Source organism: Camelus ferus, chromosome 8 (assembly GCF_009834535.1).
Source record: "Camelus ferus isolate YT-003-E chromosome 8, BCGSAC_Cfer_1.0, whole genome shotgun sequence".
Taxonomy (NCBI): domain Eukaryota; kingdom Metazoa; phylum Chordata; class Mammalia; order Artiodactyla; family Camelidae; genus Camelus; species Camelus ferus.
In genome coordinates this window covers 53,963,890-53,976,872 of record NC_045703.1, presented here as the reverse complement: position 1 = coordinate 53,976,872, position 12,983 = coordinate 53,963,890, and positions in this window count along the sequence as shown.

The window sequence follows — 12,983 nt, the reverse complement described above, 5'->3', positions numbered from 1 at the left end:
GAAGCATTTTGGAATTAATTGGGAGGTAGAACAAATTATTTTAAGCACTCATAATCAAATTGCTGAAAATGGAAGATAAAGAGAAAACCTAAAAAAATAGTTGAGGAGAAAAAAGACAAATTATTCTTGAAAGGGCAACACTAAGCCTGATGGCAAGATATCTCACAGAATTATGGAAGCCAGAAATCAATAAAAGAAACATTTTCTCCCTAGAATTCTATAGCCAGCAAAAATATCCTTGATCAACCAAGATGCCGTAGAGATGTTTTAAATAACAAAAGCTGAGAGAATTCGTCGTCAGGAGAGTCATAGTACTATAAATACTAAAGAAGATCTTTGAGCTGAAGATGAATGATCCCAAGTGGGAGCAGAAAACTTGAGAGGAATAAAGAACATCCCATATGGAATTTATGCAGGTTTATATAAACAATGTCAATGATTATTTAAGGATCAACACTGTAACACTGTCTTACAGATTTTTGAATTTTTTTTAAAGAAGTTAGAGATAAAATAATAGTTATGATGATTAATTACACATTATTTTTGGTGTGTAATTCTATGAGTTTTAAAATTTGGTTAGATTCATGTAACCATGACCACAGGCAGGATACAGAGCAATTTCCCTCCCAAACTTTCTAACATATATTAAAGTTCCTTATATATTCAAGAGCCAATCCTCTGGGGATATGTGATTTTAAAATATTGTCTCTCGGTCCAGTGGCTTCTCCTCAAACAAAGGGAATACATTAACAAATTATGTACAATACTTGTACGTAGAAAAGCATAAACCATGTTTTACAGAAACTAAAGAGATCTAAATGGAGAGATTTATCATAATGTTGAATTGGACATCTCAATATTGCTAATACATCATTCTTCTCAAATTGATTCACAAATTCAAAACAATTCCAATCAAATTCAAAGTATCCTTTTTCTTAGAAACTGATGTGCTGACTTAGCCATTTACACTCGTTTAAGAGAAGGAAAATGAAGAGCCAAAAACAATTTTGAAAAGGAAAACATAGTTGGGGGATTTTACTATCTGATTTCAAGTCTTCCTATAAAGCTATTGCATTCAGGACAGTGCAGTGGTGGTGTAAGAAAACTCACAAAGCTCAGTGAACTTCTCCAGAATAGGGGATTTACAAGTCCATCTATATATTTTTGGTCAATGATATAAGCGAAGATTTATTAGGTAAGACATATTAAAAGCATTAAGTACAGAAAAAAATATACTTTTAAGTTCATCAAAATTAAAATTGTTTTGTCCTCAAAAGATTTCATTAAGAAAATTAAAAGTTCTCTTAAATACGTTGGGATAAAATAACATGTATGTACCAAACATATATGTACCAAACATATATGTACCAAAGTTTTGTATCAAAAATATATTAAAACTCTGACAACTCAATGTGAGAAGACAAAGAAACCAATAAAATAATCAAATATTCAAACAGACTCTTCACAAAAGAAGATGGACAGTTAGCCATCAGTTTAACATCAGTAATTAACACAGTGTATAAATTAAAACCATGATAGGGTTCTACTACATAACTTCTGTAACGGTTAATATTAACAACACTAATAAGTGTTGGAGAAGCTATGGTGCAATCAGAACTCATACGTTCCTGGAGGTAATAGAAAATTGTGCAGCCATTTCTGATGTGCAACATTAGAAAAATGCCTCGCAGTTTATAGTTTATAAAACGAAGAAATTAATGCGAATGATAACAAAAAGACTTAAGCAAGAATTTTCATAGCAGTGTTATTCAAATAGCCCCAAACTGAAAATAACCAAATGCCCATCAGCAGGTGGATGTATAAAACAAATAGTGGTACGTAGTGTATGATTCCATTTATTTCACAGTTCAGAATAGACAAATTCATAAGACCAAGATTAGGTGAATGGTTTCCAGGGGCCAAGGGGAGAGGTTATTGAGATTGACTATAAAGGGTAGGGGTTTCTTCCTCTTGGAGTGATAAAAAATGTTCTGAAAGTAGACAGTAATGATAGTTGACCAACTCTGAGAATATACTAAAACCCACTGAATTTTGTGATTTAAGAGAGTAAATTTCATGGTATGTGAATTTTATTTCCATAAAGCTGTTAAAAATAAACTGTGTTATAATAATAAGTTGGATTACTACACTACAACTAAAGGGAATAAATTACTGGTACCACGTGATGGCTTAATCTTAAAAATATTTTACTAATTGTAGGAACCGGAAAAAAGAGTGCACAGTTTTACTCCCATGTATATTAATTCAAGAAGAGGCAAAATACATTGATAATGACAGAAGTCAGAATATTCAGGATAGTTAGAAGTCAGAATACATGTATGTATTCTGGAAGGTGGCATAGGTGGAGAAGAGGCATTTTAGTATAGCTTATTGAAATATTCTATAACATCGCTTGTGATTATTTAAGTGTATATAAGTAAATATCTGAGACATAACACTAGGGATTGTTGCACTTTATGCAAATTACTGCATATATTAAATCTTTACAAAGAAAGTAAGCACTACTTTATTGTGAACTTTTATTGGGAATTATATAAAAATTTCATCTTTTGGAAAACTTCAATAGTCAAGGAATAATTGCTTTTTATACCTTATCATTAATACTTATGAAATTATCAATAATTGTTTAACTGCAAATAGTACAATGTCTTAATTCTTTTTTTGTCATAACCTTGATGAGACTGTGGCAGATAAAAAAACTTAATGGGCAAACCCTGAATAGCTTCAAGTCTAAAGGATATCACTTATTCCGGGTAATACTTTTATTGTGACTCTATTTGTAACCATTCCAAAAGACAAAAAATTATAACATTGGAGTAATGTGTAATAAACTATGCTTAGGACATTATAAATGAAAAATATTCTATAAAACACAATTGGGTGAAAAGACATAGAAAAATAAATCTGCAGTAACCCATTAAAAATATATATGGTAATTAGTGATGGGTGGAATGTCTCAGAAGTAATTCAAATGCTAATGAATCTGGTCAAATCTTTCAGCTGGGAAATGAGTGGACCTGTTTTTGTTGTTTACTCTGCCAGCTTCCAATTTCTCTCAGCTGAGAAAATCCTTTTATGAATTAATAAAAGCTTTCCAGACTGAAAATAGGGGGATACACAGCTTAATGGCTAGAATGTGTTGCCAGAATTTGGTAATGTAGACAGTTTGTTATGACTAGAACAATGCTCCAGTGTATTGAACTTTAATGTTGAAATGTCAGCTTCTTTCTGAGCAATTCAGAAGCCAGGCCTACACCTGCTTGCTTTTAGAAGAGTTGTCATTTGCATCCACCTCTGACAGGTAGAATTTGTGAAGTCAATATGGTGGTAACATTAGGCACTTTTCATCTTCCAAACATAAAAACATGTGTTAATAAAACTGCTTTTTGAAAAACAGCTATCCTCCATTTTCAACACGGAAAAAAGAAGAGGAGGGCCCCCACAATCTGGAAAGAAAGGGCCATGTAAATCTTTGTATTTTATCTTGAATTCAAGCTTCTTCAAAACAGTAAGTTTTTACTTCTGGAAAAATATTGTAATTTTTTAAGCCATTACATTTCACATTGACCCATGAGTAATAGATGCAGTTCAATTTACAGTGACTAAGGGTGATCAAATGTGGCTTGACATTAAAGTCAAGCTACAAAGAATAAAATGGTTCACATTTTTATGGTGCCAATTTTAAATACAGTTTTTTTTAAGACATTGCATTTTCCACTTACAATACAGTGCTTATAAAGTGCAATGTCACTTCCTTCCCCTGTGCACATATTCCATATTCAGGTATCAAGAATGCCCAGTTATTTACATGGTAACTCAACTTTAAAACTGCCCTCTAGGAAATAACCTCTTTGAAGTTCTCAATTTAATCCGTGAAGCACTAAAACAATTAATTTGACTAATAGGTGAATTGTTATTCTCAACGAATTTCTAATGAGTAATTCAGAACAGGATTGTGTCTATTAGTAGTAACTACATAGCTGTTACTAAGTTAATCTTCACCTCCTGTGATGTCCTATCATTTTTATTCACTTATTCTTAGAAACTCTCTAAATTTGTAGGGAAAAAAAAAAAACACAAGCAAATAGGAAACACATTTCCAGAGAGAATGGGGACACACAGGATACCAGTCATTGGGTCCTACTTTGTGAACCCACAGCAACTGAACTCTGGATTCACATCTACATGATAACTTGAATCATATAATATGGATTTTTGACCAGTCGATTGGTGTAAAACAAAGCATATTTTTAACATGAGTCCTTTTAGCTAACCCCTGGATATTTCTAAAACGTCCATATCCATAATATCCCGTATGTCATTTCCAGTGCAATTTTTATTTAGGATGAAGCGAGAACTTAAAGAGAGTTGCAAAGCAGTCATTTGTAGAATTTTTCTCTAATTTAAATTTCACCCCAATTATTTTTACATTTGTCTTAACTTGAGTGCATTTTTAAACTGTATGTTCTAACGCTGACAGGATGGGGCATTATGGAGTCTCAATCATTCAATTTAGTTTTCCCCAAACTACTAGCCTTTTTCTACTTATATTTAATCAACTTACATCATATTTAACGAAATCATGTAGTCTCAATAACAACTTGACATAAAGAGATGGTACTAGTTAAAACAGAAGAGCAAGGATTTATGGGAGAGACAACAAGATCTGAGTTCTGTGTCTCATGGGCTGCCTAGTTGGTGTTCAATGGGGAAATGCGTAGGATGAGTTTTTCTGGAAAAACCAATGAATGGATGTCACCTAAAAGAAGATATACTATCTAAATTCAGAGTAAAATAAGCCTATCCTTTCATATATCTCCTGACTGAATATGAAATCTTAACCAAAATTTTGGGTAAAGTTTTAACATGGGATTTGGCTATCATCCTGTTTAATAATAACTATTACTTTAGATATGAAATATCTGGAAACTTGCTATACAGATTGTTCAAAGTGTACTCAAGAGAGAAAAGAAGATAAATGGACAAGCAACTAAAACATGGCTAGTATTTTCAAGTTGCTAGAATGCTTCAACGCTGAGTTTTATTGTTGTTCACTTTTACTTCCATTTCTGTTTTGTCTTTCCCTGTCATTACGTCTGGTAGACTATGCCTGAAGATTTCCTATGTAATATGCAAGAAAAAGTGTACATAAAATTTTCATTTCTTTTCTGATTGATACAGTTTTCCCTATTATGTCTTATCATCTCACCATAAGAAAAGTTTAAGATACAGGACATTTTTACTACATTTTTTTTTGGTGGGAAGTAGGGGAAGGTGATTTGGTTTATTTATTTCTTTATTGATTCTTAGAGGAGGTATTGGGGATTGAACCCAGGACCTCATGTGCTGTACCACTTGTGCTATACCCTCCTCCAATACAGGACATTTTTACATCCTACTGATATGCTACTTCGATAAACTTAACTAAAAAGAAGAAAAAATAATCAATATTTTTAGATTTATTTTAGTATTTTATTTTAGTATTATTTTATTAACTGTATATAATTACTTTTCTGTTCACAATACTACACACTTAAGAATGATGACAGTAACAATGTTAATGCTTTTAACATGGTAAACTTGTTATAGGTAGAGATTTTGAAGGCCCCGTGTTTTTGTGTTAGAAGGTAAAAACAAGATAAAATATAGTAACTACAGAGTATTCTGAAAGACATGTTCTAATGTTATAAGTTAATTCAAAAGGGTAACACAAAGGCAGTAGGATAATCCAACAGATATTTTGAATATCAGAATATACAATTCAAGATTAAAAGGCACTCTATCAGATGGTTTTGAGGAAAATCTTAAAGTAAATATTAGAATTCTAGAGCACAGAAAAGAAAATGGTAAAAGAAAAGTAGTTTAGATTTGAAATGTTAGAATGCCCAAGGGCATACATGAGCTACTCATTAAATATGCATATTTCTTGTTTCCGATAGATTTTATAATTCAGTTGGTCCATGGTGGTATCTAGAGATCTACACACTATTAATACTAGACTGTTAGACACATAGAATGTAACCTCTATGAGAAGAAAAAAAAAAAGATGTGAACTTTTTTTCACTGATATACCCTCAAAACCTAGAACAGTTCCGGCATACGGTATTAGTTCAATACATATTTATTGAATAAATGAATAAATACCTAAGATAATGCTAGTATAGACTGACACCAAATTTGAAAAATACTCTTATCTTAGGCAGCTAATTAAAATATCAACTTTGGCATTAAGAACTAGCCAGTAATTCAGAATAGCAAATGCAGTGTCTAGGGTTTTGTCTACTCAGCCTCCCTTCCGTGGAGAGACAGTAAGTCTCCCATTCCTTAATGATCTTGCTCAGTCAGTGTGCTTTTGAAATGAGTGACACACCCTCTTTTTTCTCCTGGTTTTCAGTGGGACAGCTGGGGTCCAGACTTTCACCTGGAGACAAACAAAAATATAAAATAAACACACACACACACACACACACATACACACACACACAAGAAAGGGAAGTCCAAACATAGGAAGCACAAGTAGGTAGAAATGAGAAGGAAAGAGAGAGAAAATACAAAACAAAACAAAGTAAAAGCTTTCTATCTGCAAATAAATATATATATATATATATATATATATATAGCCATTCGAAGATATCTCAAGCTAAAAGAGCCAAGAAACTCAACAATTACAAAATGATATCCAGATGCAATATTGTTTAGTGCAATCTGACAAGGATTAATATGTATTTGGGTCTATATATAGAGGACTGAACCCTCACGTCTATTTAGGTTCCATCTCAAATCCCCACATAAGCTAGAGTCAGTAGGGGTTTTAAGGTATAAAATCATATAGATGGTAATAACCTTCGAATCAGAATCCAGACTCTGGAAGATAACAAAACTTTGCCTTTAGAACATTATCTTAAGCTTCTTTCTATTCCAGATAAGACCAAAAAATAGTTGCTGAAACAATCTTCAAGTTTCAAGCAATCACTAAGTGTAGGAAATATACTATATAGGAAGTCAGTAAAATATACTAGGTCAATCTCTGACCTCTGCTCAGCTAAACAGAATAGAACAGGGCTCTCTCAAACAAATGTGGCACAAAGAAAAGTCCCAATAAAAATAATATAGTTTAGATATATTCTTGCTGGAATAAGTCTTCTTGCCTAAAGTTAAGCCTAAAGTCGTCTTTTTATTCTATCGAATATCTGCTTATAATCTCCCAAGGCTATTGGTAAATTGCAATACCATAGAGTGAATCCTGATTATAATCGGTAAGTGTGAGTGTTTTGTTATGATTTTTCCATTTATTCCTGTTTCATAGTAAAGTGGCCAATGATTCTTTTTCAAACATTTCCCACTTTAGACAACAACAAAGTATTGTCACTTCTGTAACAAAAACAGCTCACATATATGATTACTAATTTCTTCCTTATGTGCAATGATGATGTCTTCATATTTGGTTTTTCTTTCAGAATTATTCTGACAGGAGTGTCCCTTCAAGATCACTCTAAAATCATTCCAAAATAAAAGAGTCATTTTAAAAATCTGAATCACATTCTCCCAGAAGTTACAGATTGTATGGCATATTTTCTATTTTTGAAACAGAGCAGCTGGCTAAGTATATGTGTATTTTGCTGCTGGAGAACAGTCTTCCTTTTAACAAAATTAGGAATATGAGATGTTAAGAGTTTTTTAAATAAAATATATTAAAAAAATAAGTCCACACCCATAAAAGCATCAGTGGTAGGCTGAGAGATACTTCCACAGTAATCTGACACAGAAAGGATATTGTGGGGAAAAAAAGAGAGGTGTTAGGGGATTAGGCAGATATGGACCAGGTCTCTAAAGTATCAGTTCTCAGAATTGTTGAAGTCTACATTATTCATGTCTTAAGGTATACTCTGCATTTGCCACAGAAGATCATGACCAGTGTTGCAATATGAGATACTGAATAGAAGATAATCATGACACATTATGGGTAAATATATGTGCCAAATTTATAATAAAATTTATCTTGTAAAGTAGTTCTGAAGCAGTGCACAGAATGCACCTTGCACAGTACCCTGAATGTGGTTTGTGCTCCCTCCTCGATGAATGTTCATACCCTCTTCCTAAAGGTCCAAATAAAACTGAAAGGGGTGAAACAATGATATCGAATAGCCAATATTTAATGTTACACACTTTGTATCTGGGTGTTCAATATCCATTGAAGACTTTTAGAATTATTCAGATGAGACACTTTCAAGGCCAGTTTGTAGTCTTTCAATAATCAGTGGGGAAATCTCACCCAGAAAAGGGCCAAGGTAAGTGGAATGGACATAGGCCTGCAAACAAGTCTGCTGTGGTCAAATTCAGATTCAGGGCAGTATTAATAAGAGAAGATATTTAAAGACAGATATCTTTAAAATCAATCTCACTGATGAATTTATTAATAATGTAAAATATATTTGAACATTAATATTGAAATTTTAAAATACATACTAATTTTTGGATTTAGAAGCTAAGTTACATTGAATGACAGTTTTTTTTTGCTTTTGTTTTTGGATTAAAATGTCCATCTATTTAACCAGATTGAGCATCAAATTTTTAGACCCTTTTCTCCTAAAGCTCAAATATACAATCAATCACTTCTTCTTTGGCATCAACATTACGCATTGTTGATATTTTAGTATAACTCCTATCACATTCCAAATTGATTGTTTGTACATTTTTTCTCCCTTAATATGCTGTGAGTCTTTTTTGATCATCTTTGGATCCTTAGTCCATAGGCCCATACATTAAAAAATCAAAACGTCTTTAAAAATGACCAAAATCATGTATCAAAGAAAAGTGATATTCCCAATTTTGTTTTCCATAACTGGTTCTTTAGTAAAACAATTCCAGTATGTGGCACTCAGCTCTTCCGGGATTAGGTGAATTAAGATGTACATATGTTATACCTATCAATTTGACATTAGATGTCTTAAATAAAAATATTGCTTCTAAATCAATTAACAGGTGTAAGATTTCTCCCAGTTGAGACAGGTTTAGAAAAAAGAACCCATAACTTGGATCTAAAAGCTGCTTTGTGGTAGAGTATACGCCCAGCATGCGTGAGCTCCTGGGTTCAATCCCCAGTACCTCCATTAAAAATAAATAAATGAATAAATAAACCTAATTACCCCCAAACAACAACAACAAAAAACCTTATTTTTTTTAAAAGCTGCTTTCAGTGCAAAAAAATAAATTATATAATTAATTCTTCCTAAATCTTCCTTTGATAATGATGTTTTAAAAATCTATTGGACTAGTTGTGTATACAATATTATCACTATGATTTAAGTACCACCTCTATCTCTGTTTTATGGGACAGAGTAAATGAAATATATGGGTTAAGAAAAAGGCAACATGATATAGCAGACGAATTGCTATGTTTGAGAACATATGATCAGATTCTGCTATATGAGTTCGGTAAATTGCTTAAGTTTAATTATATTTCATGTCCTTATCTTAAGAAGTAGACTCAACCTTAAGAAGAATGTTATGAGGGCTGAACAAAACTACATATAAAAGTTGTTTGGTACGTTGTAAGATTCTGAAATTTTTATTTATTTTTTTCTCTAATCTACATTAAGCTTTAGCTTGCAATTGTAATAAGAAAATTAAACGCCTGTATTACTTTGTAATCATATATAAATATACATATATCTTATGTATCAGTATGGTATTTTTGCCTGGAGACTGCTTAAATGTTCAACCATAAAAGCCAAGGTAAAGATAAAGAGCTGGGTCAAGTTCAGCTGATGGCAACAAACATAAACGGGAGTCGTTAAGAGCGATCCTGTTGTTAGTCTAATGTCCATTTCTTTTTTTCTATTAAACAAGGACTGTTATGCTGAAAAGTATTAAAATTACTTCTGTATATGCAGCTTTTCTCTTTGGGGCCAATCACGCCATGCTTAAGATCACCAGAATTATTTTCCAATAAATTACATACCTGTTCTCAGCTTTTTCAGTAAATCCAATTCATTGAGGTAAAAATTACATACAGACGTGGATCAATTTTAAGCATAGAGTTCTATTTTCTACTTCATTTACTTATGCTGCAACTTTTCATTCCCCTTCTCTACTTAACTATGGGTTTAGTTTTACTTTTCTTAATAGTTTCTTAAAGTGATAGCTTAGGTTATTAATAGTTTCTTAAAGTGATAGCTTAGGTTATTAATTTTAGATATTTCTTGCTTTCTGATATGTACATTTAACACCGTAAGTTTTCTTCTATACTCTGCTTTAGTTGCATTCCACAAATTTTTTATATAAAGTATTTTTATTGCCATTTGACTAAAAGATGTTCTAATTTCTCCTGTGATTTCCTTTTTGGTTGAAAAGCAACTTAGCAGTTTGTATCGCTTATTTACTAAGTATTTGCATATTTCTCTGATATTTTTCACTTATTGTTGTTCAATTGTTATGAAGATTAAGCATATTCCATATCATTTTAGTCATTTTATCCTTATCAAAACTTGTTTAATTGTCCTGCATATAGTCTTTCTTGGTGAACTGCCTTGTATACTTGGGAAAAAATGTGGATTTTTCTATTGTTTATTGGACTGTTCTATAAATATCTATTAGGTCAAATTAGTTCATTCTATTATTCAATTATCCTATATTCTTATTGATTTTTTTGGTCTACTCATTCTACATGATCCCATCTTTCTATCAGAAAGGAGTGTTGACATCACCAACTATGATTGTGAATTTGTCTTTTTCTCCTTTTAGCTCTGTCAAGTTTTTACGGTTCACTGTTAAGATGTTATCTATAGGCTTTGTTTTGTAGCTTGACTTTATCTACTTGAAAAAAATTGTTTTCTGTTGTTAGTTTGATTAAGGTTTTTATCTTTGGTGGATGTTTGATTCTATTAAGTGATTTTTTAAATTCTATTAAACGACTTTTGAAATACAAAAGTAGCACAAATGTACAGAGGCATTCCCATGATTCAGTAAGGTGATGAATGTTAAGTACCTAGGATAATGCCTAGTAATTAATATTAGTTATAATAAACACGGTAATTGCAGTGGTGGTGAATGATAATTGCTCTTGAGATCATCCATTAATTTGATTTTTTTATATGTAGCCTTTGACATTTGTACAGAATGTTCTCAGGATGAATATCTCAATCTGAGGAAACAGCCCACCTTTGTGAATGACAAGCACCTTTTTTTATTTTGAAAGAAAAACGCTTGAAACATGTCGTTATTAGAGGTTGTATTATATTATTTCATTGCAAATAATAAAGGATTGCTTGCCATGATTTTGCTCAGCCATCAGCATTCCATACCCACTCCCTTAACTGGCAAACTGTGCACATGCTTCACCAAATTATCTAAGCAGTCATCCCTTTTGTGAACTTATTTGTAACTCTGATTCAGGCAAAGTTGATGCTTTGTTCTCTGTGCTCCCAAGACTACCTAGTTAATCAAACAAGACCACAGAAATCATAGAGCTTGCCAATAACAAAACTGTTAATGATTCAAAGGATTTGGGCAAACATTAGTCATAAATGAAACATTCCTTCCTTTGAAGAGTGTAAAATGGTCATACACAGCTCTCTAGGATTATCCCTTCTGTTCTGCATTAGGGACGTTGTGGTTTTTGAATAACAGACAAGTTGAGAATTTGTATAATGTATGTGGAAATATTACTCTGTTGTTTCAGTGTTTTTACTCTCAACTACATAGATAGAAGATCGTTTACATGACTAACCTCTTTTTTCAGCCTGTTCTACCCCATATATTCATATTGCAGACTAATTTACAATAAGAAATCTGGACAACTTGGTATCTCCTGCTCCAACCCTTCTGTTTATAGGAGCTCTGTTATCTATACTCTTACCTTATATGATTACAACTCCTTTTGTGGGGTGGGGGGTAGGTTCAGGCCATTTATTTATTCATCTAGGCCTCCTTTGGACTTGAAAGTTATAGACTAACTTGCCATTAAGTCTCTTCTTCTTCCCAGTTTGCAACATAGGTTACTGATTGGGAGCATTGATTTTGGTGTTAGATAGTCTTGCATAAGATATGGACAATGATGACTTTCAGCAGCATAAAATTAACCCCTCTTGAGCTTAAGTTTCCTCATTAGTAAAGTAGGTACATTTGTCTACCATAGACTCATTTTGTTAATCAAATATGGAGTAAATACCCAATTTACCACTGCATATTAATATAGCCCTGGTCACATTGAACTGCAGTTACTTATTTGCATGCCTTTCTACCTTCTCCTTATCTTAGTAGTGAGTTTTACAAAGAGGAGAAACACAGCATATTTTTATCTTGTTAACCACTGGTGCAATGTCTGTTACAAAATAATCTATCTTAATGCCTAAATGGAAGACTTGTTTTGTTTCAAGCTTTAAACTTTCAACACAAAAAACTTCTATTATTGTGAAATTAATGGGTTTGTTTGTAGAGTATTTTAAATACGTCTTGTTCTGCTGCAAAGGTTTAAAATATTACATGATGACAACTGTGGCTTTTTGTTGAATATGTATCCCAATGCGTTTTTAAAAAAAGACAGACTCCTTAGGTTGAAAATATAGATATGAATTTTTATCTTCTGTAAGTGATCATTGATAAGTAATAATCAAATGTTTTAATGACAAGAGCTATATAAATGCTTATTGTTATGAAGAATCAATTGATAGTAAATAAATCTATTTTAATCTCCATCAGATATATTTACTAAAATGCAACAATTCCCTATTACATATTTAACATTTCCTGATTTTTAGTTGGCATTTTTCTTGGTTCACTATTATATTTCTCAGGAATATATGACATTGAAACTTCAAAGTCTTGGACGAAGAAGAACTATGCAGTAACTTCGAATTAGCCAGTATTTATCTGGTCTACTCTGCATCTTCCTATGCAAAAGTAAACTCTAAAAAAATCATAATTTCTTTCAAAGAAATGCATTGGAAGCCTGTTACCTTGTA